This window comes from Balaenoptera physalus (assembly GCF_965194825.1).
Source record: "Balaenoptera physalus genome assembly, chromosome: 5".
In the NCBI taxonomy this organism is placed as follows: Eukaryota; Metazoa; Chordata; class Mammalia; order Artiodactyla; family Balaenopteridae; genus Balaenoptera; species Balaenoptera physalus.
Window position 1 is genome coordinate 23,249,291 of NC_138884.1, and position 24,057 is coordinate 23,273,347.

Below are 24,057 nucleotides of genomic sequence, written 5' to 3' on the forward strand. Positions count from 1 at the left end.
GGTTCAATATATTTGAATTATGTCAAATTGATTACATTGTTTTTCAAAATAAAGAATTTTTGATATTTTACATCAGCTTCATAATATAAATGCAGAAAAACTATATTATTTTTTTCTAAAGTTCAGAAATAGCCATTTCGCTCATTCGGTATACTATAAACCACTAACTATTAAAAAGGGATTCGTGACCTCTTCCTTCCAAAGAAATATTTCTCCACTCACACAAGTTTAATAGAATGTTCCGCCATGAAATGACTTCCCACCTTAGAGACACGAGATTTGCATCCTGAAATCTCTTTCTTGCAAAAATGTCCAATTAGCATCCTAGCATTACAGAAAAGAAATGCTTTTTTCCAGATCTCATATTCCATACAACTTTAATCAAGACATCATGTATGTTTTTTTTTCACACACACAGACTGTATTTTATTTTTACAAGAGATAAATCAACTGACACCAAGCATTGTAAATGGATGACCACAACAAAAGCAACAATGATTGCAATTACCAAACACGAAACACACTCATACTATGTCATAATATTGACATTCAGTCCAGTAATCCTCCACTGTAACAGCTCCTTTACTTTGCAGTGAAAGACATCATGTATTTTTAAATTATCAGCACTCACCTGAGGTCTTTAAAAATCAACAAAAACATAATTTTGTGTTCTCTTTCATTTATTCTGGTTCTAAGTGGTCATTTCTAAAGGAAAGTATTTAAGTATGTCAACGTCATCTTATAAAATCATATTTCAAATGACTACCATCTCTCCAAAGATGAAATATGAGGAACTCATAATTAGGCTCTCCAAAGTTTTACTCTCTGAATCTGTATGACCCTTCTGCTGAACTCCACACTGTTCATTATTCTCTGAGAATATTCTTTTTCTTGTATGGCCATCTCACATGCTCTTTCATTTCATGAAGTTTTGTCCTACAATTTTATGCCTAGTTTATTTCTGAGAATACGCATTATTTCAGATTGATATTTATAGACACAAAGACTTCTCTATAATTCCCTGAGAGTTTCAAGAACTCCTTCTTCTTCTTCTTCTTTTTTAATACCTAGATTCTGAAGCTCTCCACAAAGCATTACTAAAATTGCATTTACATAAGTATCTACACATTAATCACACATGAATGCATTCACGATTGTATTATGATTTATTGCTAATTTTGTAGCATAAACGTAGCTGTCTTATTTACCACCCTCTTGGAAATCAGTTTAATATTTGCACTTAGGACTTGAAAGAGAATAGATAAATAAAAACCTGAAGAATATGCAAATACTATTTATATATTTCTCATAAAATTAGGTGATTATCTAACCTTTACCCAGAAAAAAGAAGAGCCCAGATACTCTGCAGGCATGATCCTCGAGAATGTGTGGTCTTCCAGCAGGAAAACATGCAGTAATCCGTGTGGCAGAGTTTACCTGTGACCAACCGGGGTTAGTGACCTATGCATTCCTTACATGCAACATATCAGGAGTGGAAAAAGGGAATTTGTCCGTTGTGGCAATAGTATAATGAAGATTTGTAGCAGGTCATGCTCATATATTCAACACAGGTACAATCAAAATTTCGCTCAATTCTGGTAGATCTAAGTCTGTATCTGTTACCTTGTCTTTAACGAGGAAATGTCAGAACTGAGTTACCAAAAAAAAAAAAAGTGTTTTGTTTGTTTGTTTGTTTTAATTACAGTCACGGTGAGTAAGACATAGCTCAGAACAGCTAATGTGACTTAGTGATTCTCTCATCAGGAAATACAGTTTCTACTTCCTTGTTTATTCTCCACATCCTGTAGTAAGTAAAGTTTCAATGAAAGATAAATCTACAGCGTGAAAAGAAAAGAAAACTTACATGTGTTGATAAGGTCATTTTGACAGGTTTTACCACGTATGTCAGTGTTTCTGGGGATGGACACAAGCCAGAGCTCCCTACTCTGACATTTTCACTGATGTCATTCCCCTTGATCCTCAATTTGAAAGTGGATAAAAATGTTTTCTATGCTTTCTTCTTTAAGAAATTAAATAAAGAATGCTTTCTAGACATGATCCTCTAATGATTTTCAGTCAGTGGTCATCAACAGAGGAAAAGCACAGAATCTCATCCCCACAGAAGGGTGACATTCAGTCGGGTAAGAAAATTCTCCCCAAAATCAGAGCTTCATCTTTAACATGCAATCAGAGGCTTTCACAGGTTCTTCATCACTCTGCACTCGGCCCTACCATATGGGATTGGCTCTGAGGATCGCACATCAGATGGCTGACAAACATGTCATAGTACACTGATCTGGTACCAGATCCTGCCTCTCTTAATGATCTCCCGCAGGGACATTGGAATATTCTAGGATATTTCCTGGAGCCCTCTACTCTATACAGGTACACTTCCAAGTAGAAGCAGAAGCTTGGATTCTCACTGGGACCCCTGCTCTGTCCAACCAACCTCTCTAGAAATATGATGTTCTAATCTCTGCTGATTGGAATATTTCAAGGTCTCTCCCTGTGCTAATTTAGTAAAGGTAAAAGAGAAACAAGAAAGAGCAAACTATGCAGGGAGCAATGTATAAGGCTCCTTTACTTAATGTATTTATCTGATATACCCAAATACTGAGAAATATAGATTCATTTCATAATGTTCAAGAAAAGAGGAGGAGGAACCTCCATGCCAACAGCATATATAAAATGGAATCAATATTGCATAAGCTCGAGCTTAAGCTTAGCTACGAGGTACTAACCCTGCTCATAAAGAAGCAATAGTTCTCCATCATTTGAAGCACACTGAGGACTCAGACAGCTGGACACTGAAGGTGTAGCCTCCTCACTCGAATTCTGTACCTGCATCACAGAGCAGTGAAATATTCCCAAAGAATTATTAAGGATGAGGGGGGGAGGCGAAATAAAAAAGGTGAATCCATAGTCTGTCCTACCGTCTGTTCTGTTGGACATTACCACCATCTTGGCCCAATATGACCTTCCCACTTTTCTCTGGGCCTCCCTACTTTGCACCTCCATCCTCTCATTATATCTTACCTACACTTGGAAACGACTCTCGTTTTTCCACTTATCTTTATCAACAAGTAATCCAAATAGCAACTGTGTATATAACTCCTTAGAAACCTCAGGTCTGACTCAGTAATACATGACCTTTGAAGTCCAAAGTTTTCCTAATTCCCTTTATTATTTTTTTTCTAATTTCCATGTACTTACACTCTCAGGACCTCCACTGTTCTCAGGTTCGTCTTCCTTGCAAAATCTGTCAACCTAGACATAGATTTAAGTACCACCCTCTAATGATCTCCTAGGGAATCCAGTTTTTAAAAAAGCCTCAGCAAGCCTTATGGACTTTATTAAAGACTCTTTAAGATAACCCATGGGAGATAGCAGTACACCCATAGATATCTATTTAATACACCCTCAAAGTAATTTTTTTTTCTTTTTTAGAAAGTCTCTTCTGGCCAATGAAGACTCTCAGCTCTTCTTCTTCAACATATGCAGTGTCTCACCCTTCTGATTACTCTCTGCTCTATCCCAGGTCCCCTCCCTTTCCTGATATTGCATTCTTTCCCAATTTTGTATGTTGGTAAAATCAAATAACATAAAATATAACATGTTAATTATTATAAAGTGCACCGTTCAGTGATATTAAATACATTCATATTATTGGGCGATCAACATCGCCATTTATCTTTCTACTTCTTTTCTACGTTTTAAAACTGTAACTCTATAGCCTTTAAACATAACTTTCCTTTTTGTTCCATAACCACCTGAAAAGCATCATTACCCTCCCAATTTCTATGGTTTTGACTACACTAAGTACCCCATATAATTGAAATAAGTAGTTGTATTGTTATGACTCACTAAAAGTCAGAAAAATGGCATTTTGGGTAGCTAAATTTCCTCAAGATTCATCCATGTTGTAGCATATTCCTAGATCTTTTCCTTCTTAACACTGAATAATATTGTATTATATGGGTATACCACACTTTGCTTATCCAGGAACTAGTGGATGAACACTTAGGTTGCTTTCATATTTTAACTACTGTGATTATTACTGCTCTAAACACTGGAGTACAAATATTTCTTTAAGACCCTGATTTCAATTCCTTTGGGTATACCTCATAGTAAAATTCCTGGATCATATAGTAATTCTATTTTTCAATATCTGAAAAATTGCCATACTGTTTTGCAAAGCAGCTGCATCATTCTACATTCCCACTAACATAACACAATGGTTCCAACTCCCTCACATCCTCACCAATGCTTGTTTTCTGCTTGTGTACGTGTGTGTGTGCTTGTGTGTGTATGCATGCACACAAATGTATAAACATGCATTTAGTGATATGGAGCATCTATTCAAGTGCTCAGTCACTTGTACATCTTTTTGAAGAACCGTCTATTCAAGTCTTTTATCCATTTTTGAATCAGGGTGTTTGTTTTTTGTTGAGTTGTAGGAGTTCTCTGTATATTCTGAATAGAAATCTCTTGTCAGATAGATGGCTTTCAAATATTTTCTCCCATCTTTTGGGTTGCCATTTTATTCTGTTCACATTTTTTTGATACACATTTTTTTTAAAGTTATGTACTGCAAATTGTTTATTTTTTTTGTTAGCTGTACCTCTGTTGTTCCTTCATTTCATATTGAGGAAAACACTGCCAAATCCAATGTCATGAAGGAAGCTCTTGTCCTGTGTCTTCTTCTAAGACTTTTTATTAGGTCTTATATTAATTTCTTGATACGTTTTCATTAATTTTTGCATATGATGTTAGGTAAGGGTCCATCTTCCTTCTTTTGCATGTTGACAAGAAGACTTCTCAGCACCATTTGTTGAAAATACTATCCTTTCTACTTTGAAAAGTCTTGGCAACTTGTCAAAAATCATTTGGCCATATATTAGGGTTTATTTATGGGTGTTCTATTCTATTCTATTGGTCTTGAATAAGGGAGAAAATAGTATAACCTATCCAGCTTGATGAAGAACATAAAGAAAGACCAGGACTGAGAATTAGGAGGACAATATAAAACAGCAGAGAGTAAAAGACAGTGTTAGAGAAGATCTTGTATTTGCGAGTTCATGGAAATACGATCATGCTACAACCACTAAACGCCTGACTTTGAACAATACGGTAAATGTGCTAGCAAGAAACATAACACTTACCCATCTCTGGGAAATATAGTATGGGCATAAAGATAAACTACACACAAATATATTAAAAAGGGAAGGGTTTTCATGGTGTGAGAATGTTGTGGGATTTGAAATACAATTTACTTCTGTTCTACCATTGTCTCTAAAATTTTTCAAAGTGTATATACAAGCAATTCCAATTCTGGTAATGTGCTTGACAGGTTTATATATGAACTTCAGCAGACCAGTAAATGTACATTCATAGTAGGACTGTTCCCTAAACCAAAAAACAAAACACAAAAACTGGAAAGACTAGAGTTCACTTTGTCAACATACATACAGATGCAGTGATGGCTAATGGTCCAAAAACAGAAGGTGAGCATGGGTGCAAGAGGTTAATCCCCAGGCTGGGGTGGGGTGCAGAGTTTGAGGGTAACACAGGTAGAAAAGGCTTTTGTCCTATCCTTGATTTTTGAGGTATGGAAATTCACAGGTCACTACCTTCATTTCAAACTGAATGAATGCACTATTCAATTTTTTAAAACAGGCGAAGTAAACATGAGTGATAATAAATTTCAAACTGTCGCTAATCAAATAAGATACTAAGAAAAATTAAATAATATGATTTAAGAATGAAGTGGAGAGATTGTCCAAGATGGTAGGATTCAAAGACCCAGAGCTTGATGCCTCCCATGGCCACACCAAAATCACAACTCTTTACAGAACAGCAATTGATGAAAAAGGCCGGGACCTACCATAAAAGATGTTTTACAGCTAAAGATATAAGGAAGGTACCTCGACAAGACAGGAAGGAAGGGCAAAATCTCAATAGAGTCAAGACCCATACCACCAGGTGGGTGGCCCACAAATGGGAGAATAATTACAATTTCAGAGGTGCTCCCAGGTAGCAAGGGGTATGAAGCCAACATCAGGCTCCCAAGCCCAGGGATCCTGTGTTGGAAAGAAGAGTTCCTAGAAAGTTGGGCTTTGAAGACCAGTAGTGCTTATTTTCCAGACAGCCAGAGGGTGGTGGGAAATAGAGATTCCACTCTTAAAGGATGCTCACAAAATCCCACATGATCCGAGAATCAGAACAGAAGCAGTCATTTGAAAGGATCCCGGGTCACACCTACCTCCTGATCTTGGAGAGTCTCCCAGAGAGGCAAGAGGCAACTACAGCACAGCCTCAGGGACAGAGACACTGGCAGCAGCCATTCGGGGGAGCTCCTTCTACCTCGTGGACGCTGGTACCAGCAAGCATAATTTCAGAATCCTCCCTCTAGCTTATCAGCCTCAGGACCGAGCCCCACCCATTTCCACCAGACTATAGACACCGGTACTAGGATGCTGCAGGCCAAGCAACTAACTGAGCAGGGGCATAGCCCCATCCACCAGCAAACAGGCTGCCTTCAGATCCTCTCAGTGCACAGCTGCCCCTGGACAGGGGCCCAGCCACCAAAAGCCCCAGGACCAGCCTCCACACCTCAGTGGACAGGCACCAGCCCCAGAGTCCCTGGCCCCTCTGACAAGTGAGCCTGCTCTGGCCTTGGAGTCAGCCTCACCGTCGGCAGATGATTACGGCACAGGGACTGGATGGAGCTTGGACCTACCCAACAGCAAACCTGCTCTAGCAGCGGGATCAGCCTCATACACCAACAGGCACACACCAGCTCCAGGAATACCACAGCCCAGCAGCCTGTGTGACCAGAACACTCACTTGCAGGCCAGAAGCAGCCACGGACTCAGCTGGGTCCTGACCCTGCCCATCAGAATGCCAACACAAGATTAGGGATACCCCCGACCCTGCAGAGAGCTGTGTCAGGAACCGTGATCCAACACCAACTCTGTGGCTCCTGGGCCCTGCAGCCAGAGCGCAGAACCTGTCTCTTCCTCCCAGTAGCCAGCATAGCCCCAGGACCAGTGACTGGGCACTAGCCCTGATATCACGTGGACTGCAGTTCTACCCATAAGTGAACCAGCACCAGTTTTGGTGTCCCCCAGAGTTGTGCAGCCAGCTGCCTTATGATTTAGTCTCACCAAGCAGCACAGACAGCCTCCATACAAGGCAGAGCCTGGCAAACAAGCAGTCTGGGGGCAGCCAAGCCTACCAGACTACCCACAGTAGTCAGCCCACCACAGCAGAAGAGCCCAAGCAGCCCACATAGGGGGTACACCTAGAATATATAGCTCTAGTGACCAGGGGAGAAGGGGCTGCTGGGACCCATAGGACATCTCCTACAAAAGGCCACTTCCCCAAGGTCAGGAAATGTAACGAACCTACTGCACACATAGCAATAAAAACAGGAAGTTAAGAAAAATGAGGTGACACAGAAACACGATCCAAATGAAGGACCAAGATAAGAATTCAGAAGAAGATCTAAGTGAAGTGGAGATAGCCAATCTCCTCAACAAAGGGTTCAAGGTAATGACTGTAAAGATGATCAAAGAACTCAGGAGAAGAATGGACGACCAGAGCAAGAAGTTAGAATGTTTTTAAAAAGAGTTAGACCATTAAAGAACAACAAAACAGAGATGAGGAATACAATAACTGAAATGAAAAATACATTAAAGGAAACTACTGTAGACTAAATGATACAGAGGAATGAATCAGAAAACTGAAGGACAGAGTAGTGGCAATCACTGAAGATGAACGGTAAAACAATAGATTAAAATGAAATGAGGAAAGTTGAACAGACTTGCCAAACAACATCAAGTGTACTAATATTTGCATTATACTGGTCCCAGAAGCAAAAAGGAAAGAGAGAGCAGTGTAGAACATACCTGAAGACATAAGAGCTGAAAACTTCTGTAACCTGGGAAAGAAAACAGACATCCAAGTCCGGTAAACACAGTAAGGCCAAAACAGGATCAACCCAAGGACCACACCAAGACTCATTGTAATTAAAATGGCAAAAAAACTAAAGATAAAATGACACTATTAAAAGGAGCAAAGGAAAAGCAACAAGTTACAAACATGGGAACTTGCATAAAGTTATCAGCTGACTTTTCAGGATAACCTCTGCATGCCAGAAGGGAGTGGCATGGTATATTTAAAGTCATGAAAGGGAAAAGCCTATAACCAAAAATACTCTACCCAGCAAGGCTCTCCTTCAGATTTGATGGTGAGATCTAAAGTTTTACAGAGAAGCAAAACTAAAAGAGCTCAGCATCGCCAAACCAGCTTTATGAGAAATCTTAAAGGGGCTTTTCTAAGTGAAAAAGAAAAGGCCACGACTGAAACATAAAAATTAGGAAAGGAAACTTACTAAAGGAAAAACCTCATTGGTTAAGGCAAACATTCAACAAAGGTAGTAAATCAACCATGGACACAGCTAATAGGAAGGATGAAAGAAAACAGCAATAAAATCATCTATATTCACAATAAGAAGTTAAGGGACACACAAAACAAGTAGATGTAAAATATAAGGTCAAATTCAGTAACTGTGGGGGAGCAGAGCAACAATGCAGGGTGGTTAGTGTCCATGTGAAATTAAGAGCTCAGCAACTTAAATAATCACACACACACACACACACACACACACACATACACACACAAAACTGAAAGAAATCCAAACATAATATTAAAGATAGTCCTCCCATCACAGATGAAGGGAATAAAAGGGGAAAAAAGGAACACTGAAGAAATTAAAGAGGGATTCTGAAAATACCCAAGACAAATGAAAATGAACACACAATGATCCAAAATCTATGGGACACAGCCAACGCAGTTCACAGGGGGAAGTTATAGTGATACAAGCTTATTCTTAGGAAACAAGAAAAATATCAAATAAACAACCTAACATTACACCTGACGGACTTAGAAAAAGAAGGAAAAACAAAACTCAAAGCTGTCAGAAAGAAAAATTAAGAAAACTATACCATAGGCAATCACATCAAAAAGAATAAGATACCTAGTAATAAACACACCTAAGCAGGTAAAAGACATGTGCTCAGAAATCTATCAGCCATTGGTGAAAGAAGTTCAAGGCAACACAAAAAGATGGAAAAATATAGCATGTGCATGGACTGGAAGAATTAATACTGTTAAAATAACCATACTACCAAAGACAATCTACAGATTTAATGCAATCCCTATCAGAATACCAAAGCATTTGCACAGAACTTGAAAAAGTAATTTTAAAATTTGTATAGAAACACAAAGACCCCAAATAGCCAAACAATCTTGAGAAAGAACAGAGCTGGAGGCATCACGCACCTTGACTTCAGACTATACTGCAAAGCGACAGTAATCAAAGAGAATCGTACCGGAGCAAAAACAGACACAAAGATCACTGGAATAGAATAGAGACCCCAGAAATAAGCCCACACACTTATATTTAATTGATTTATGGCAAAGCAGGCAATATGGAGAAAAAACTGTCTCTTCAATAGGTGGTACTGGGAAAACTGGTCAGCTACATGGAAAAGAATAAAATTAGATTATTTTAGCACACCATATATAAAATAAACGCAAAACTGAATAAAGACCTAAATGTAGGACCAGAAACCATAAAGCCCCTAGAGGAAAATATAGAACATTCTTCAACATAAATGATAGCAACAGTTTTAGGTTCAGTCTACTAAGGCAAATGAGACAAAAGCAAAAATAAACAAATGGGACTTCACTAAACTTAAAAGATTTTGCACAGCAAAGGAAACTAAAGACAAAATGAAAAGACAACCTGCTGAAGGAGAGACAATATTTGCACATGATAAGAGGTTAACACCAAAAAGATGACCAAGCAAGGGTTCATATCTAAACTACAGAAACAGCACATACAACTCAATATCAAAAAAACACCCAAAATCTCTTTTTAAAAAAATGAGAAGACCTAAATAGACATTTTTCCAAGGAAAAAATACATATAGACAGCCAGAACTCACAAAGATGCTAAACATAGCTAATCGGCAGTAAAATGCAAATCAAAACTATGAGATATATCACCTCAGTCTTGTCAGAATGGCTGTCATCAAAAAGATCACAAATAACAAAGGTTAGTGAGGATGTGGAGAAAGGGAAACTCTTGTACACTCTTGATGTGAATGTGAAGTAGTGCAGCTACTGTGGAAAGCAGAATGGAGGTTCCACAAAAAACTAAAAATAGAACTACCATAATATCCAGCAATTTCACTGTTGGGTGTATCAGAAGAAAACAAAAACACTATTTCAAAAAACTAACTGCACACCAATGTTCATAAGAGTGTTATTTGCCATAGCCAAGATATAGAGTCAAACTAAGTGTTCATCAATAGGTTAGTGGATAGAAAAGATTTTTTATGATGACTTCAGCAAAAAATGAAATGTTGCCATTTGCAAGAACATGGATGGACTTGGAGGGTATTATGCTTAGTAAAATAAGCCGCAGAGAAAACAAGCATGGTATGTTATCATTTACACGTGGCATCTAAAAAACAGAATACAACAACAACAACAAGAAAAAAGACTCACAGACTAAAGAACAGACTAGTGGTTACCAGCAGGGAGAGATAGGGTGGAGGAGCAAAATAGTGGTGGGAGATTTTGAGGTACAATCCACTATGTATAAAGTCAATAATCTACAGTGATGTACTGTATAGCATGGGGAATATAGCCACTCTTTTATAATAACTATAAATGGAGAAGGACCTAAACATTTATGAATCACTATGTTGTACCTCTGAAACTAATATAATAATGTAAATTAACTATAGATCAATAAAATATAAAGTAAGAAACAATAAAGGGGAGACACAGATTATTGGATAGAAATCAATTAAATAAACACAAGTTTTGGAAATCAAGGAATTAAAAAACAACATGTAAGACACAACATTGGCATTTAAAGTGTACAATCTATTCATTTAGAAGAAATCATTTAAGTGGTAAAAAATGGTACCCATTCTCACAATTTTGTATATCTAGGATAAATTATTATCTACAAAAATACGTTACAAATATTCACTCAAAAAGAAAGAGAAAATTTGGATTAACCCATTTTAGTATACAAATTTAATATCAAAGTCTCTAGGTAAAATTGATTTGAATAAGTTCTGTTAGCCACTTCTAGTTTCTTTGTGATGTAAAATCTTTTAAAGCATAAAAATCAGCCTTCCTACATTATTCCATTAGACATACATAGAAGTTAAAAGAAATGAGAAGACAGAACAATCAACCAGGAAGGTGAATTTACTGAGAAACAGTCATTCGTTCTCCCTCCTCCTTTTCTTTTCCTCCTTTTCCAGGTCTCTTTCGGTTCCAATCAAGAGAAGTCTTGAGAGTTCTGAGAATATTTCTTTGAGGGCTTCAAATCACCGTAGCTACATCCTCTGCCACAACTACACACACGGGAACAAAAATAAACCTCTGCTATCTACTCATGTAGGAGGGATTCATGCAAAATAAACTCCTACATGGAGACCAACAGGTGAGTTTTCTACCTGTTCTTTATAATGTCCTTCCATTATAGTAAATCCCACACATTATGAGGCAGAAGCGGTTATGTGAGCTTTTCCTTGAAGTCAAAAAACTTGCATTCATTTCAAGTATCTGGTGATCATAGGGTACAGCTAGGGAAGGTGCCATCCCCCTTGTGGGGGGGCGGGAGGGGTGGCAGTGAATGGGCTCCCGCAACCATGCACCTCCTGATGTACAGATTCTGGAGTAACAAAGGGCGGTCACACCGCAGTCGACCTGTCAGGCTGTCGGGCCAATGGGCAACCCGACCAGCCTGGAAGTGCCCCAACAGTTGCTGAAGGCAAAACTCTGTCCCCCCTGTGAAGCCAGGCAATTTGGGCCAGAGAGTCAGAGGAGACCGGTAATCAACTCCTCCTCTCTGCTCACCTCCTTAGGGTTACAGCAACCCCATCTCCAAACCCAAATCTGACCCTGGAGTGCCAAACTGGGAGTGGCAGGTGGGCTCTGCCGGTTCTTCAGCGCCCTCTGGAGGTTGTCTGCTCTAATGGCAACTCTCAGCCCTTCCTCCTCCTCCTTCCCTAGTCCTGGGGGCTGCCTTGGCCTCCTGCAGCTGCTGGCCTGATTTCATTCTTCTTTTTTCTCCAATTACAATGAAGTGTCTTACAGAGGTTTGGAATCTCTTGAAGAAGGAAGATCTTTTAGTCAATACACCTTAACCATGAGAAGTTGGTTTCAAGAATGAACCTGAAATACTGTATTTTTCTCCTGTTGATTCCAAGGAGAGACAGCTCAAGTTTTCTAAATCATAAGAAAAACCAAGGTAAATATGATATTCTGAGCCAGAGATGAAAAAGCAGTTTTTAGCACCCCCTCCTCATGTCATATGACCGGGATTTAAATCAATCAACTGCCACTGGTTTTTAAATCACATGACCCAACTTTAAATCAATCAGCTGCTTCCGTGTAACTCACGTGACTTGGCTTTGAATAGTAAGAAATGCAGAGGTATGAAAATGATGTTCTGAACAACAAATGGAAAAAACAACATTTTAGAAAGTTTTTTTCTTTTCAAATGGACCATTCGTTGCATACAGAATAAAGGATTCCCTTGTGGATTTCTTGAACTGTAAACACATACAATGTCTCCGTTGGCTTGATTGACTTAGTTTTTTGGGGTTTGTTTTTGTTGTTGTTAACATCTTTATTAGAGTATAATTGCTTTACCATGTTGTGTTAGCTTCTGCTGTATAACAAAGTGAATCAGCTATTCGTATACATATATCCCCATATCCCCTCCCTCTTGTGTCTCCCTCCCACCCTCCCTATCCCACCCCTCTAGGTGGTCACAAAGCACTGAGCTGATCTCCCTGTGCTATATGCAGCTGCTTCCCACTAGCTATCTACTTCACCTTTGGTAGTGTACATATGTCCATGCCACTCTCTCACTTCATCCCAGCTTACCCTTCCCCCTCCCTGTGTCCTCAAGTCCGTTCTCTACATCTGCGTCTTTATTCCTCTGCAGCGACTCCTGCTAGGGACGGATACTTCCTTTTATGCTCAGGGAAATCCCCTAGTTTGAATATGATTTGAGTTTGATCCTGTGAAACCATCAGAACTTCCCACCAGAGACAAATGAGGAGATTCTGGCCTTTATTAGTATGCACGATGAACACGGGTGTCCTGGCTGTACTTGCCAACCCTCCTATTTTACCCACCTATTTTTATCCACCTTCCTCCCTGTGAGTACCTTTGACCAACCCTGAGCTCAGACTCCTGACCTACTACACTGACTTTGTCAGTCTTTCTTTAAAAATGGACAGGTAATAAAATGAATTTAACCTAGAAGCAGCAGCTCAGTAAGGGAAATAAAATCATCAGAAGTTATCTAATCACAGCCACAGCCATCCAGGACTCTGTCTTATCTGCTGGGTCATAAGAATGGGACCTTCCTAAACTTGAAGGGCATCCAATCAAATAAGTAAAGGTGTTGCTCACCTCTGGCTCTTGGAGGGATTGCTAGGCAGTCTACCCAGTGTATACTAACTGCAAAACACTGTCATGGTTGTGAAACACCTATGTTCCAGGAAAGCTTTTTGGGGTGCATGGGGAAGGTTTCCTTGTGACATCAAGCAAAAAATAAATCACCAAGCTCTTTGAGCACAGGGGTTCTTAAGAGGGCAGTAGAAGGAAGGAATGGGGAGAAAAGACGATCTCCTCTGAAGTGAAGGTCGTTTTTCCAAAAGAGTAGGATTTAGTCTCAGTTTAAGGAGAACGCTTTTAAATAGCTGGGACAGCTCCAAACTTCAGTTTAGGGAATGAGTGCTTCAAAAGAACAGTGCTTTACAAGTCCTGGCAAGGCAGCAAGAGGATGAAGAGTTGGTTTTGCATCGTTTTGAACACAGGAGTAAAGAAGCAGAGGCATCTCTGACCTAAAGGCCCTGAGATCCTATGGCATCAATGGGTCAGTTGCAGGGGCAGGGGGTGTGGGGGGCGATATTTCTCTCTCAACGTCTCCCAGGGCAGCCACCCCTCCCGACCCCACCCCACCCCCACTCCCTGCACCCTCCCTCCCTCCACTGTTGGGTCCCCAGGGACAGCACTTCTCAAGCTGGAGCCCTCAGGCACCATCTCTGCAGTCTGGATTCTTCCTGGAGCCTGGCAAGTTCTGGGACAGGAAGGCGGGTCTGCAAGGCCGCTCCGGTGCAGTCGGACCTGGAGGCCTGGAGGGGAACTGGAGCCCTGAAGCCCACCCACGTCCTTGAAGCCGAGGGAGGAACACATCCTCGTAACAGTACTTCTCAGGGGTCAGCGTGCTCCCCACCCGACGGTGATCCATACTCACTTGAGGCAGCAAGGATTGCCTCTAACTGGCCCCCTCGATTCTGCCTTAAGGGTCCTCGCACATGTGTGATAGGGCAGGCCCCGGATCTCTTTAGTCAGTTGACGCCAGTGCTGCCGGCATCCCTCCAGTCCCATCCCCCAGCCCCTCCCTCTGGGACTGTATCTAATAGAAGAAAGAGCACAGAGGAATTGGCTGAATCAAGGGACCTGGGAGCCTGGGTATGAGTTTGAAGACCGAGAACCTAAGGCGCAATTACATATTATTGGAAACTCTTGTGGAGTGTGTGTGTGTGTGTGGGGGGGGGAGGTTAGGAGGCTGAGAGGCTGAGTCGACCTGCTGAGTCCAGCCCCAGGACACCACACAGCCCCGTCCCCCTTTCCCTGCCATCAGACAAGGGGTGCCGCAACTCCAGCTGGGACTCTGCACGTCCCCCTCCCTGATTCTCCAGAAGAGCAGGTGACCCCCCTCTGAGGGCAGGGGCAAGACAATGGACCAAGTCCCCCTGCACTAAGGGGCGACTGGAAGCTCTTCCTGAACAGCAGTGCTGGCTTGGAGCGAACCCGTGCACCGCCAAAGTTGGTCTCGTCCTGAAGCTGAGGGACGCAGGCTTTAAGTCAGCTGCCTTGGCTTTAAATCAATCAGTCCCCCCTTTAAGTCAGGTGACCCGACTCGAAATCACTGTGTGCCCCTCAAGCCTGCAACTTCAAAAGTTGGGAACTTCACTTTGATCCCAGCACCTCACACAGCTGAATGCACACTGTAGTCACCCCCAAGCCTGGCTTAGAGGCAGGATATAAGGTAAGGGGATGGGCTGCACACGTGGTGAGGAGGGTGCACTTCATGTACCAGAAGGGTCCAGGTACTCTGGGTACAGCAAGCAGTGCACGATACAGCAGCTCCCTGGCCAAGCTGGTGATGCACAGGGGGAGCAGGCACACCCAGGCACGCAGAGGTTCCAGGCCGGGAGCTGGGGCACAGCCAGCCGGGAGGGTGTGAAAGCCGAGGATCTGAGCCTTCTTGAGAAAGGCAGACACAGAGGATGGATGAGAAACAAAGACCAGATGAAACATGGATTTGAAAAGCACACCCTGCTCTTGAAATTGGGGTGGGGGGCACCCCAGATTTTAGTCTTCTTACTCCCCAGTACCTAGTGCTTTGGCATTTGCCCAGTTACTTATAAAATGTGATGGATAATACCTAACCCATAGAATACTGCATTTGTAGTGGTTTTGCATGTTTATGTTTCTATAGTGGAATACTCTTTTCTACAAGAAAAATGTACACTATCTGAAATAAGTTAAAACCCCTCCTTAAAATGTACTATATCGGGAGTGGAGAAAAGGGAACACTCTTGCACTGCTGGCGGGAATGTAAATTGATACAGCCAGTATGGAGGTTCCTTAAAAAACTAAAAAGAGAACTACCATGCGACCCAGCAATCCCACTACTGGGCATATACCCTGAGAAAACCATAATTCAAAAAGAGTCATGTACCAAAATGTTCATTGCAGCTCTATTTACAATAGCCAGGACATGGAAGCAACCTAAGTGTCCATCATGGGATGAATGGATAAAGAAGATGTGGCACATAAATACAATGGAATATTAGTCAGTCATAAAAGGAAACAAAATTGAGATATTTGTAGTGAGGTGGATGGACCTAGAGTCTGTCATACAGAGTGAAGGAAGTCAGAAAGAGAAAAACAAATACCGTATGCTAACACATATATATGGAATCTAAAAAAAAAAATTAAAAAATTAAAAAAGGTCATGAAGAACTTAGGGGTAAGACGGGAATAAAGACACAGACCAACTAGAGAATGGACTTGAGGATATGGGGAGGATGAAGGGTAAGCTGTGACAAAGTGAGAGAGTGGCATGGACATATATACACTACCAAACGTAAAATGGATAGCTAGTGGGAAGCAGCCACATAGCACAGGGAGATCAGCTCGGTGGTTTGTGATCACCTAGAGGGTTGGGATAGGGAGGGTGGGTGGGAGGGATGGAGATGGAAGAGGGAAGAGATATGGGAACATATGTATATGTATAACTGATTCACTTTGTTATATAGCAGAAACTAACACACCATTGTAGAGCAATTATACTCCAATAAAGTTGTTAAAAAAAAAAAAAGTACTATATCGGACTTCCCTGGTGGCGCAGTGCTTAAGAATCTGCCTGCCAAGACAGGGGACATGGGTTCGAGCCCTGGTCAGGGAAGATCCCAAATGCCGCGGAGCAGCTAAGCCCATGCGCCACAACTACTGAGCCTGCAGGCCACAACTACTGAAGCACGTGCGCCTAGAGCCCGTGCTCCACGACAAGCGCAGCAAGAGAAGCCACCGCAATGAGAAGCCTGCGCACCGCAACAAAGAGTAGCCCCGGCTCACCGCAACTAGAGAAAGCCCGCTCATAGCAACGAAGACCCAACGCAGCCAAAAATAAATAAATAAATAAAAATAATTTTTTTTTAAAAACGTACTATATCCTTCTGTACAGCTTCTCTGGGAAGAACAGAGAGATGGCGTGGGAGAGTGAGAAAGACCAATATTTAGTGCACATCTCTCATGCAGTTGCTCCGCTGGCTCAGATAGATTTATCCCCACTTTACAAAGGAGGAAATAATCTCAGAGAGCTTTAGTAATTTTCCCAAAGCCAAACAGCTATTGAGTGGCAGAACCAAGATCTGAACCAAGTCTGTTACCTTCAAAGCCTAAGTCCTCATCACAACAAAACTCAATTAATATTTACATTTATCGAATTACATTGCAACCTGGGGAGTTCTTGGCACAATCCTGAATAAGAGTGAGAAAGAAAGAAATAGCATTGTTCCTACAGTCAACCAAAATTTTTGAAGCAGCTGCTAGATGCCTGGCCCTTTTTGGGGTTCAGCAGTGATCAAGACAGGAAGAGTCCTGCTTTCATGAACCATGTAGTGGGGAGGAGAGACGGGTGCAACTTGGGTGAGGGATTTCACCTTGCTGGGTCTCTCTTTTCTCATCTGTAAAATGGGATGAATGTTCCTCATTTTCTGGGATTGTCCAGCCCTCACATTCTCTGATTCCATAAGAAGCATTTGTTTTCCTGTTTCTTTAAAATTCATTCAGGCCGTGAGCTGTGATGAATGTTGTTAGCTGCTCCCCAAATCACTCTATTCCCACCTTTTTCCTGTGATCAGGTCTTTCCCAAAACATGACTCACAATCAATCAAGTCACAGAACATAAGGGGCACCCAGCAGAAAAATTCCAACCCTTGCTTCCCAGGAGCTCTGCGGTCTACCTGCCCGGTAAACTTAGCTCACCTGGCACAAGGTGGCCATCCCTGGTTTCACATCAACATGATCTCAGGCACAAACCTCCTTGTTTTTCCATTTTGTCTTTAAGTTACTTGTTGAAACAACTGCACAAATAGGACAAAGATATAAAATCAGGCATCTTCTGCCCCCAGTGCCTACTAATAAATGGTTTTCTGCCACTTTAATGATAAAGATAGAACATTTCAACATTCTGCTGCCCTTATTATTTGTCACTTTTGTTGATATTTCTATTGAATACATCTTTCAATATTTTAACAATGGAACATTTATTTAGGTTGTTCCAGACCCAGCCTTTAGTGGTAAAGGTTTTGTTGTTATATTTCTATTATGATTCCTTTAAAAATCATTATCCTATTTAAATGGATTAAGTCAATTCTATAGGCATTTATCTTGTGATATTGATGAAATTGATACATAGAGGGCAGTAGTACAAGTTGATTGGACTTGAGAACCTCTATTAGCACAGTTAAGTATAAATATTATGTATATGTAAACCAAAGTACATGCCGAGTGAGATTCTCCGACTATTTTTCACTGTCTGGCCCTCAAGCCTGTGAGAAATGGAATATTTCTTGCCATATCAGTAAACAAAGGAAGTCACAGTCATCAGCACTTGCAGCCCTCCAATGTGAGCCGGCGGGCCCTGAGGCACTCAGGATATGCAAATACAGAATGCAGGCCCCAGAGAGCTGAGGTGCATATCAAAGGAAGGATTTCAGCGAGCCCAGACTCTTGCATCTTCCCGTACAAAGAAAAGCGCCGCATTCCTCACCTTGGGAGAGCTGGTTTTCCTTAGTTAACAATCACCTTTTGATGTTCCCCATTACCCGCGCCAGTCCCCTGCCCTGTCCCCTCCCCCCGGTACTTTAGCTCGGGGAGGAAGGAGCGCAGAGGGACTCGGCTGAATAAGGGGCCTGCGCGCCTCGGGAGGAGTTTTCGGCCGCTTTCCCCGCAGTCGGCAGGAGGGGCGCTGACGCTGCAGCCGGACCCTGTGCCTCCCTTGCCCTGTTTCCCCTCAGGACGCTCAGGCCGACCCCCTCCCCACGCCCACCAGGCCCCGCGAGCCACGCAGAGGGCAGGGGCGAGAGGAGGGACCGAAGTTCCCCGGGACCAGACGCTGGGGGCCGCTCTTTCTGCACAGCAGCGGCGGGTGGCAGTGAACCCCTGCCCCTCAGAAGCTGGTCATGCGCTGCCGCCCGGGCACCGGACCAGGTGGAGGGTCGGCGCCCACTTACCCGGCCCGCCGTCCCCGCGACCGTCACGGCTTCGGCCGCCGGGGCCCCTCCAGAGCCGGCAGCCTCAGTGAGGTCGCCCTCCCCTCAGGCTCCGGGGCAGTTCCGTGACGGCGGAGGGAAGAGACCCCGAGCCGGGAGTTCCAGCTCTGCGGAAACGCGGGCTCCGTTCTGGGCGCGGTGGGTGGGACCGCTCTGCCCCGAGGCCTTCCGGGAGGGAGCGGGGCGGCGGGGGAGGGAGCCGCCAGGAGCGCAGGGCCCCGTCGGGGGTCCTGGAGGGGCGGCCTGGCCTGGGGGCCACGCCCACTGTGGCCACAGCCCAGGCCTTTTTCCTGGAATCCTACACAAAAATGTTAGAAAGATACACGGTCTATAGTAAATTTTCACAAATGATTGTCGCTGCTGTGCTTACTATCCTATTAAAGGTCTAAAATCCAGAAAACACTTTAAGTTCAAAATTAAATATGAATTTTTACCTTTCTAATTATGTCTCTGCTATTCACAATTGTGGTTAATGGATCAGAGACTGTGGCATCACTAGTTAAAAATGAGCTTGTTAAAAACATAGAACTCAGGCCCACCGGACCTACTGAATCACAATCTGCACTTTTACAATCTCCCCAGTGTACTTGTGTACCCATGAATAGTTGAAAGGTACATTTCTACCTCGACATGTTTTTTCTGTCTGAGAAATACACACATTTTATCCAGTTTGATATAAATAAAACACTCAAAAATGCATATGCCTGTGTTGAAACCATCATTTTATCATTTCTTTTCCAGATAAGTATAGTCTCTATACTGGTTTTGTGGATCACATGCCATACTCTTTTCTTGTAGTTAGAAATCAGGTAGAGAAAGTTACTTTGTTAAAAATATATATATATATATACACACATGTATATATGTATATGTATATATATGTATATATATATATATTAGTGGATAATTGGAGACACTCTTCTAAATTAAAACCAGTTCTCTTAATTTGCTGTTTTCTTCTTGGGTCACATTATGAACTCTTCCCGTGGCCACATGGCATGTGTACTTTTAATTTCAGGGACTGCTGACATTCCAGGCCATGGCCATAGATCTCTCTCAAGAGGAGTGAGAATGTCTGGACCAAGATCAATGGGAATTGTACAGGGATGTGATGTTAGAGATGTATAGGAACCTGCTCTCCTTGGGTGAGGATACCTTCCTTCCAGAATTCCTTATCCAACCACAGGGTTTAGAGTCCTTCATTTGTAGAATGTCTCCTGGAATCTTCTGCTTCCTACAATAGGGTTTCAGATTGCAACGTTTCAGGAAAGATTGGGAGTTTGTGGGTATAATTTATCTTATTCTTTTAAAATTGCAGCCTCCCTTTTAATATACTTTGTAACTGCTTGGGATCTGTCTATATGAACTGTGTACTACATGCTTCTGTTATAGTCCTTACAATATTTTATTGTCTTATTTTCTGTAACAATTTTCCATAGATTCTTTGGGCTTAAGGTATATTAAAAGGGAGACTGTGATTCTGGGACTTCCCTGGTGATGCAGTGGTTAAGAATTCACCTGCCAATGCAGGGGACACAGGTTCGATCCCCGGTCCAGGAAGATCCCATGTGCCACGGAGCAACTAAGCCAGTGGGCCACAACTACTGAGCCTGTGCACCACAACTACTGAATCCGGTGCACCTTGAGCCCGTGCGCCATTTATTTTTTGCAGAATAAAACCACCTCTGAGTGATTAAAATTTAGACCAGCTAGTCAAAACACTTTATCACCTGTTCTTCTAAAACACTGATCAACGGAACGAGTTTTACTAGGGATAACAGTGTAATTGTATTCTGGAGTTCATATCGGCAATATGGTTTATGACCTTGATGCTGGATCACGACATTTCAATGGTATAATTGCTATTAATTGTCTGTTTGTTCAACGATTAAAGTCTCACGTGATCTGAGTTCAGACGAGTCATCCTGGTTGGTTTCTGTCTATTGCAGATTTCTTCCAGTATGAAAGGACAAGAGCAATACGGCTTACTTTACAAAATGTCTTCAAACTAAACGATGATATAATCTACATTCAACTAATTTATACATACCCTACTGTAGAACAGGGCTTGTTACGGTGGCAGAGCCCAGTAATTATGTAAAACTGAAACCTTTATCTGCACTGGTTCAAGTCCTCTTCCTAAGAATATGTTTATAATCAACATTCTTTCACAAATTGCCCAATTTCATTCACCATAGCATTCCTCATATTAACTAAATGGAAAATTCTAGGCTATGTACAAATCCAGAAAGGGCCCAAAATCATCAGCCCCCATGGGTTATTACAACTCATTGCTGAGGCATTCAAATTACTTATTAAAGAACCACTATGTCCATCAACATCATCAATTTATATATTATGGCCCCAATGCTTGCGTTAACCCTGGCTCTCACAGCATGAATTCCTCTTCCCATACCTTATCCACTAATTAATATAAATGTAGGCATATTATTTATATTAGCCATATCACACCTAGCCATTTATTCCATCCTCAGATCCGGATGAACTTCACATTCAAAATACTCACTCACTGGAGCTCTAGGGACAGTAGCACAGACAATCTCATATGAAGTAAGATAGCAGCTATTCTATTCTCAGTCTTACTGATAAATGGACCATTTACACTTTCAACAGTAATTATTACACAAGAACACCTATGACTAATTTTCTCCTGACCCCTACCCAGAATTTGATTATCTCCGCAGTAGCAGAAATCCAATGAAGCCCCACTTGATTTAACAGAAGTAAAATCAAAACCTGTATATGTCTTCAATGTAGAAAATGTAGCAGGCCCATTCACCCTGTCCTTCCTAGAGAATATGTCAATTTCCTTATAATAAACATTTCCACAACAATCTATTTTTAGGAGCATTCGACAATCCCTAGGCGCCAGAATTATAGATTCCTTCATCTTGTGAATATAGTTTTTTTTTAAAAATAATTTTTATAGTTTTACTACCTTTAAACAAAATGTACTCCGTTGCTGTGGAATATTCCTTCATAGGAGCGTGCATGGTTCATTTCTGCATCCGCCTGTGATGACCTTCAGGTTCTTTCAGGTTTGGGTCCTGTGGCTGCGAGTCCATGTCCGTGTATCCTGGTGCAGGGCTGGTGGGTTTGTGTTCAACTGGGAGGAGCACTGTGGGTCTGTGTGCACGGACTTCGCTATCTGAGGCCCGATTGTTTCAGAAGTGGTTGCATCCCCCCGCTGCGTACCAGGCTTTCCATTGCTCCACATCCTGCTGATATTTGATACTATGTCTTTCATGTCTGCCATTCTGGTAGATGTATGCACAGTATTTTTCTTATGGTTTTAATCCGTCGGTTGTTAGTGAAGTTGTGCATCTTGTGGTATTCATGGACTATTTCCTGTTATTTTTTAAAAAGTTTTAAAAATTGTGGTCAAATACACATAACATAAAATTTACTATCTTAACCATTTTTAAGTGCACATTTCAGGGTCATGAAGTAATTTGCACTGTTGTGCAAATCTGTGTGATTTTAACTGTTTTTAAAGCTTGCATGCTAGAGTTGAACACACGACCTTGGTGCTGGCAGGCTCAGTCCTTTCTCCTCTCACTTACATGTTGAGAAAACTCACAGGACAGCAGGGCTGAAAGCCGAGGGGAAGCTCTGGACTCTGCTGAGTAGGGACGGTAGACTGGAAGGAGAGCTCAGCAGCAGCCTCAGCTGTTACCCATCGGCCTTTTGCCCGATCTGCGTGCCCTGCAATCAATTCACCAGCTAAACCTGCCTTCCTATGCACCATGCACGGGCTGGTAAATTGGAATTATTGCCAGATAGCCCTCTTGAGGATTCTCCACGAGCCCCAGGGAAGGTGAACCTTGCAGGGATTAAGACTAAGGCCCCGACCATAGCACTGACCCTTGGGAGGACCAGGTCACCACACTCAGAAGAGAGGCTGTTACGTAGACAAGCCCACCTCAGCTCCAGACCCCAGACATCTAAGCACTGACATTCAGATGCAGGCAAGGAGCTTCCCAGTACTGAGGCCAGGCCGGGTCTCTACCCAGGTCCCCATAGTCCTAGCGTACACAGAACATGGTCAGGTCTAAATCTTCTTATTATAGACAACACATGGTCAGCTCTAAACATAATCAGTAGACAGGACATGCAGAGGTCTAAATCTACCATGTAGACAGAACTTGATCATGTTTAAACTAGCTTAGGGCTGATCTCATAGGAGGTACAGATCACAAACATGGGTCTCTCATCTTTGGACACCCACATCAGGAAACTGAACAAAATCTTTGTCATTAAACATTTCAACAGGCAAAACAGAAATGTTCCCAATTTCTCTGGCCACCTGATGGTCAGGATCCACAGGTAAGCCACGAACTTCTTAGAGTGCAGCCCAGTCTGCTGCCAGGACAGACAAGAAGTGGCCTGATTCCAGCCTCCCAGGCTTCCAGAAGGAGGCGGCCACACTGGAAGCCCAGGCAGGAGAGTCCTGCATGGTCCGGGCCGGGAGATCCGGTCTGTCCATTCGGCTGGCCGATTCCGGGCGGGGCTCTCAGGGCCGCTGAGAGCCCTGCACTCAGGTCCTGCTTCCCTGCAGCGTGTGCTTGTGCGGGTGCGTGTGCGTGTGCGTGTGTGTGTAGAGGGGTCGGTGGCTGACGGCTCCCATGGCTCCCGTCCCGGGCACCGCGCTGTCTTCGAGGGGAGGCACGGGGAGAGGTAGGGGCACAGAAGCCGTTGGAGAGGAGAACCCACCGCGGAACTCCTTGCACACTGCCTCGCCCCACCCGGAGACCCGCCTGCCCATCGTGGGCCGCATGTCGCCCCCCAGTCCCCCACCCCCGAGGGCAGGGTGCCTGCTCTTTCAACAGCACAGGGTCTCACATGAAGGAGACCCAGTGGGGACTGTCACCCCCCCACTCCTGATGCTCTGTTTGGGGAGAATGAACCCCCTTGACTGGGCGATGGCACCCTGTGTGGAAAGAGGTGGCGGCCCAACCAAGTCGGGGCCTGGCTGAGAGATGGGAACACAGGAGCCAAGTGCAGGGCCTGGGAGGGGCACCCCCAGCCTTGGCCGGGTTCACCAACGGTGACACTGTAGCTTTAAAGGATCTGGGGC

General features: G+C 42.8%; 2 long non-coding RNA genes across 2 annotated transcripts in view; one reads left to right on the forward strand and one right to left on the reverse strand.

Annotated features, from left to right (window-relative positions):
- The window catches only part of LOC309661088, an 852,576-nt gene extending 829,069 nt beyond the window's left edge, over positions 1-23,507 (reverse strand). Inside the window, exons 1-2 of the long non-coding RNA XR_014263850.1 lie at positions 18,921-23,507; positions 2,742-2,841 (exon numbers count right to left, since the gene is read on the reverse strand). This is a non-coding gene — a long non-coding RNA (uncharacterized lncRNA). The remainder of the gene's footprint in view (positions 1-2,741; positions 2,842-18,920) is intronic.
- LOC309661092 overlaps positions 1-24,057 on the forward strand; it is an 834,961-nt gene that overhangs the window by 721,207 nt on the left and 89,697 nt on the right. The gene's annotated exons all lie outside the window — the stretch shown is intronic.